General features: G+C 42.8%; 1 long non-coding RNA gene across 1 annotated transcript; it reads left to right on the top strand.

Annotated features, from left to right (window-relative positions):
• The first annotated feature begins 382 nt into the window (after positions 1-382).
• Positions 383-1,151, top strand: LOC113168103. Its single transcript, XR_003299338.1, has 3 exons — positions 383-402; positions 616-686; positions 1,090-1,151. It is a non-coding gene; the product is annotated as an uncharacterized LOC113168103 (long non-coding RNA).
• The last annotated feature ends 5,048 nt before the right edge of the window (positions 1,152-6,199 follow it).

Below are 6,199 nucleotides of genomic sequence, written 5' to 3'. Positions count from 1 at the left end.
TGACAGACAGCAGTCTCTGGACCCTCCATGCTGCCTCCCTGTCTCCTGATCTGAATGCTTTCTTTTTGTCATTCAGGGTGGCTTTGATGTCCTTAGTGACCCAGGGCTTATTGTTTGGGAAGCAGCAAATGGTTTTTGTGGGTACCTGGGTGTCCACACAGAAATTAATGTAGTCAGAGATGCAGTCCGTCAGTCCATCGATGTCCTCACCATGAGGTTCACAGAGAGTCTTCCAGTCTGTCTCTTCAAAGCATCCCTGTGTAACATAGTTAAAGTGTCTGCTGGTTAAATCCAGCTAAAAGGAGCAATTCACCACCTGCTGGTAAAATGTTGCACATACATTCGGTAGTAAAACTGAGGGATTATGGGTAATCTTCTGAAGCGCGGAGGATTTCCCGAGAGGTAACGTGCTTGTGAATGTGCTCCCTGGGCAAAGTGTGTAAACTTTATTAAAAGTATATAAAAGTTGTACCAGCACTATGAGGCTGATAGTAGCGATTTGTTGATTGTTTTCGCCGTGATTTTGTTGACTTGTGAACCATTTTGTGTGTGTATTAGCTTAAAATGTCGAAGCCTTAAGCTAACTAGCTAACTCTAATGGTGCTGTCTCTCCAGACGGAGCGCACGAGCAGAGTGCCCACAGCACATGATCCATTTTGTCTTTGTAATCCCTTGTGAAACTACAGGTAGGTCATTGTTGTTTGATAATGTTTATATTGTAAAAATGTGGTTAAGATTATATTTATCTGGCTCAGTTACATGTTTTAAGTGGAGCTGTAATTTGTTGTCAAGTGTTTCATATTGTAATGAAAATATAAGAAGGTAACAGTCCAGTGTAAACTACACTGTAGGTATGTTTTATTTTGTATTAATTAATTTTTACTGTTGTAAGGTTAGAATAATTTGTTTATTTATTTTTATCCTTTTCGTAAACACATAGTCCACTATATGATCACATTGCAGACTGTATTGAACTATGAATGGGTAATCTTAAGAAGCGCGGAGGATTTCCCGAGAGACGGAGCGCACGAGCAGATTACCCACAGCACATGATCCATTTTGTCTTTGTAATCCCTTGTGAAACTACAGTTGCCGAATAAACCTGCTGTTACCAACATCCAGAGCAGCTCCGAGTGGTCATTCGAAGACATGATACCACAGGTCACACCTGCAGGGCAAGGTGTGCCCCCTCTGTCCACCTCTTTACAGTTTTAATGGTGGGAGGCTGCCTGTGAACCAAAGGTGCGTATTGTGGGAGGAGATGTACCAGGTTGTGATCCGACTTTCCCAGAGGGGGGAGGGCAGTGGAGCTGTAGACATCTTTAACATTAGCATACATCAGGTCCAATGTCCTCTCCCGCCTGGTGGGACAGCTCACAAACTGGGTAAAGGTAGGAAGTGTCTTATTGAGGGTGGCGTGATTAAAGTCTCCAGAGATCATAAAGAAGGCGTCAGGGTGTCTGGTCTGCAGGCTGGAGGTGACCGTCTGAATGACGTCACACGCAGCAGCGGCGTTAGCGGATGGAGGAACGTAAACAGATTCATATTGTGTGAGAAAACTCTCTGGGCAAATAATATGGACGAAGTCCCACAGCCAAAAGTTCAATATCAGGGCTGCATACACGCTCTTTCACAGTGACATGACCAGGATGGCACCACCTGTTGTTAATGAGAACGGCGAGCCCCCCTCCTCTCCTCTTACCGCTCTCCTCTCGCCTTCTGTCCCAGCTCACGGTGCTGAAACCGTCTATGTTAACACTAGAGTCAGGAATACCATCATGCAGCCATGTCTCTGTGAAACACATTAAACTACACTCTGCAAAGATTTTCTCCATCCTCACTAGAGCTGTCAGTTCGTCCATCTTATTGTCCAGTGATCTCACATTACCCATAATCAGAGAGGGGAGATGAGGTTTGAATCTTCTCACCTTCTCTCTGAACATTGCTCTTCTCCGTTCTTTATTTCCTCCTTGCTGTTTTTTGCCTGCTCTACATCCCCTCGTTGTCCTTCTTCTGATCTCCTCTGGAATGTTTAAAGTCCCGGACAAAGTTTGATCATTTACTCCGGCCGTCCTCAGTAAGATCAGCTGATCCCGGGTGTAAACAAAGGAGCTGGCCTTTCGGATTAGTGAGAGAATGAATCCAAAGGTAAAAACAGAGATAAAAAGTCTCTCGAACAACATGATCTGAGAGGGTAAAACTTAATTTCAAAACTAGTAACTTATCTACACAAAAGTAATAAAAATAATAAGATAAAATACAGAAAAGACATCACAAGATGAGAACAACGGTAAAGCGGCTGCAGCAAGGCTCGCGCCTGCGCACTAGATCAAAGTCTCTCTCCATGACCTGTCAATAATGCTTACTTGTGAGCCTGTATCGAATAAGACTGTTACAGCATAGCCATTGATGAAGCATTTAAGTAGACTTTTCCTACCGATCAGCGGTACTGAGCGTGGGGGATTATCTTGATTCACCTTTATCTCTTTTGGGCGTGGAGCTACTGCTACCCTGCCATGTCTCTTCTGTTTATGATCTTTCTGTTTACGTGTAGGAGTTACTGAGAGGGACTGAAACTGCTGAACGGCCTCTGGTTGTCCTTGGCAGGGGTCGGTTCTCGTTTCCCGACTGTCCTATTCTCTCTAAACAGCCTACTGCTCGATGCACTGTGTTCCCACACACACACATAACAGTGATTACAGTTCCCAGAACCTCGCTGTGCACAGGCAGAACAACTAGACATTTTACCTTTCCTTGTGACGAGGTGTTGGTTAGGTGGGAGTGGAGTAAGGAGTTGGCATGCCTCACGAGGATGGCTTTGTGGCTGAGCATGCAAAGTCCTTGAATGAGTTGTTGGTTTGGCCGCTGCCTGTTGATCCATTAAAGTTGCAACCATGTTTGTCAAGGCCTCTACCTTGACTGACCACTGAGCTGCTGGATTGTTTGGCTCTCTTTATTGCCAGCAGCCTGCTCCTCACCATCCACCTGGACGTAATGTGTATGTGTAGCTTTCAGTTTAGGAGCATGGCCTAGTCTACGCTGGTGTTCATTCTCATCACTAATTATTTTCATGACCCGGCTGATGATTTCCTCATCCGTGACTTGGTTGTTTGAGAGTAGTAGTCTCAACTGCTGTCTAATGTCTGTGTGCTTTGACCCTAGGCCCTGGTAGATGGTGTGAAGGAACACCTCCTGTATAATCTTGGGATCATAACAAACATCCGCATTGACCTGCTTCGACTGGAAGAGAACTTTCTGTTTAAGTCCAATCTTGCGATACAGGAACTGTTGAGGGGGTTCATGTTCATTTTGCTTTGCACACATGATTTCCTGGAACAGTTCTGTAGTGCCCTTTTCCCCAAGGTGGGATCTGAGGAAGCCCTTAATCTCGCTGACAGATAGTTCATCTTTATTGATAAGCATATCTTTGAATGTGCCAGGCTTTACAATTTTCACCACACCGCAGATCACTTCTGTCTCTCTAAACCCTTCTCTGACTCCCTCATCTATCTGTTTACAGATGCTGCTATATGTGATATCAGAACTTTGGTCCCCAATCTGCCCCCCATGTATCTTGAATTCTCTCCTCTGAAGATATGAGAGGTCCTTTAAAGAGACCATCTTTTCTGCAACTTCATGTGTGGCACTGTGTGGTGATGGTGAGGATTGGGTTGGCTTATGCATGTTGTGACGACCCCTCAGTTCTGTAACAGCTATATCCTTAAAGTGTTGTGTCTTCTTACTTGGCTGATCATGTGTTATGGTCAACTGGTCTGCATGTTGGGTGCCAGTGTTGGTATCTGTAGTAGAAAGTGTTACTAGTGTGTCTGGGTTTGGGGATGATTGTGCAGTGTGATATGGTGCCTTAACTGGTGGAGTAAAAGCAAGGGTGTCATGCACTGGTGTTACCCCCCCTGTGACCACATCTGATCTTTGATTTTAAATTACATTAAGGACCAGGTTGTTTAATTCTAATAACTGACTCATACCTTCATCTTCAGTTTTCAGTAAAGTATCGGACTGCATGTAACTGAGGATATAGTCCACACATGTTTCCTCGTTGGTGGGGTCCAAGTCACCTTCCCCCTGACAGCCAGTAGCAATATCATTTGCAAGCTGGTAAGCTTCGTAACCTGAAAGTTCTTTTTGATGCACCAAACGAGTTCTTTCCGAGGCGTGGACATGACTCACTTATGAGGCAGCCGTGCAGTTCCCCTGGCGGAATGAAGAGCCGTGTAGACCTCTTATCTCCCCTGGTGGACACCCACAGCTGTGACCTCTGTCGCAGTCACTTCCCCTCCTCGTTGGTCTTGTGGTTCTGGTATAACTGGATCTGCTCCTCTCGACGGTTCTGAAAGAAGCAGATCCCGGATCCAGTCATTCAGTGAAGTTCACAGAGTCAGGAAGCTGCTGAAACTGGGACAGTCGGTTTGTAAAGTGGGGGTTGAGGGAGTTTGTATGGGAACAGGCTTCGTACTGTTTGATAACTTTATCCTGACTAATGCACATTTGTTTAATAATTATGTTGATGGTATCGACGTGTTTGCTCTATTTAACTATGACGAACCTGAGCCAAACACTAATTACTACTACTTCATTAGTAAGACAACATTCATTGACTTTGATAGGGAACTGGATTATGCCATACTCGAGCTGAACCCTCAGGCCCAAATACCCAACATAAAATTAAAAAAGAATAAAAAGATACCACCAGGGCTGCTGAAGGAATTTGGTCCAGTGCCTCATGAGGGTGAAGCCTGTATCATTGGTCACCCAAAAGGAGAAGTGAAAAAAATGGATCCCACATGTATCATTGAGAATGAGAAGAGGGATCAGGCTGTCAGTGATCATTTACATCCATACAAAGACACTCTGTTTATCATTCACTCAATTAGTCAAGTGATCAAAGATCAGGGCATTGAAAACATAATGATGGGTGGAAATGAAGCAGATGATGTAGTGACCTACAACACTTTCATGTATCATGGGGCTTCAGGCTCTCCAGTCTTTGATGCTCGTTGCAAAGTGTTTGGTTTGCACACGGCTGGATACTTCTATGGGTTTCCACAGGAAACCAAAAATGTGATAGAGTTTGCCCGTCCTCTGCTTACTATATTTGGAAACTTTGTGAGGAGGCTGAAAAAAAAGGAAGATGAGAATCTATTGAAGAGAGTTGAAGAGGAAGCAGAGGCAAACCAGCACCTAGAAAAGGTTCTGAAGTCTGTGTTAAATGATCCTGAGGAGCCAATGGATGAAGGGTGATGGTGTATTCAGAGGATCCTGAACACATTGAGCTGTATAACCTCTAGTTCATAAAATCCAGAAATGACAGAAGCACAGTTTGACTCTTGCTTTGTAATAATTGACCAAATACAAATTTGTTAACCCAACAAATGTTTTATACTTCACTGTTAAAGCATTTTTTCTTTAGTTTGTTTGTTTCACCTTCTATTATTATAATCATCAGCTGTTGTTGCTTTTATTGATATTTTATTTTAACTTTAATGGGGAACCTAGTTGATCTGCTGTATCCAGATCAAGCAGCTGTTAACCTGTGAAGTAAGACGACTTCACGACTTTCAGTGTCCTGTTGTTTTATAGTATTCTTTTAAAACTACTGTATTAAAACTCACTTTCATTGTTCAATATCCATTTCTTCTTCTTTTTCCCCGCAAATCTGACAAGAAATTACAAACTAGCAGCTCATCAAGTAGTCATTTCAACATGATGCCACGTTTTTAGGTGATGTTTAGTACAAGTAAACATGTTACACGCAGCTAAAAATCATAGAGAGAATGACTCCAGAACTGTAATAATAATAAGTGATACTTTATGTATGATCTGTATGAGACACCAAGGGTTCAGTGGACAGTGTCTTGTCCAGGGTCACTTCAACATGTGTCCAGAAATCAGAGGAACCATGAGTGCAGCTACCAAAATGTGCCTCCTTTATTTTGTCTACTTTACTCCTCTCACTTTTTTCTTTCCTTTGTTTACTACTGAGGACAGACAGTGTCAATAATGAGCAGATAGTAAAGCCCAATGAGACCAATTTTCATCTTTTCAGTTGATTTGATTTTACAATACTAATTTGTTTGCTTTTATACTGGTGTGAGTGAAAATTTCTATACAAATAAAATTAACTTAACTTTCTTTTATACACTTTTTTATTTGTTTGTTTACTTTCTTTCGAGGATGC

This window comes from Anabas testudineus, chromosome 18 (genome assembly GCF_900324465.2).
Source record: "Anabas testudineus chromosome 18, fAnaTes1.2, whole genome shotgun sequence".
In the NCBI taxonomy this organism is placed as follows: Eukaryota; Metazoa; Chordata; class Actinopteri; order Anabantiformes; family Anabantidae; genus Anabas; species Anabas testudineus.
This window is presented reverse-complemented; position numbering and strand designations above follow the sequence as displayed.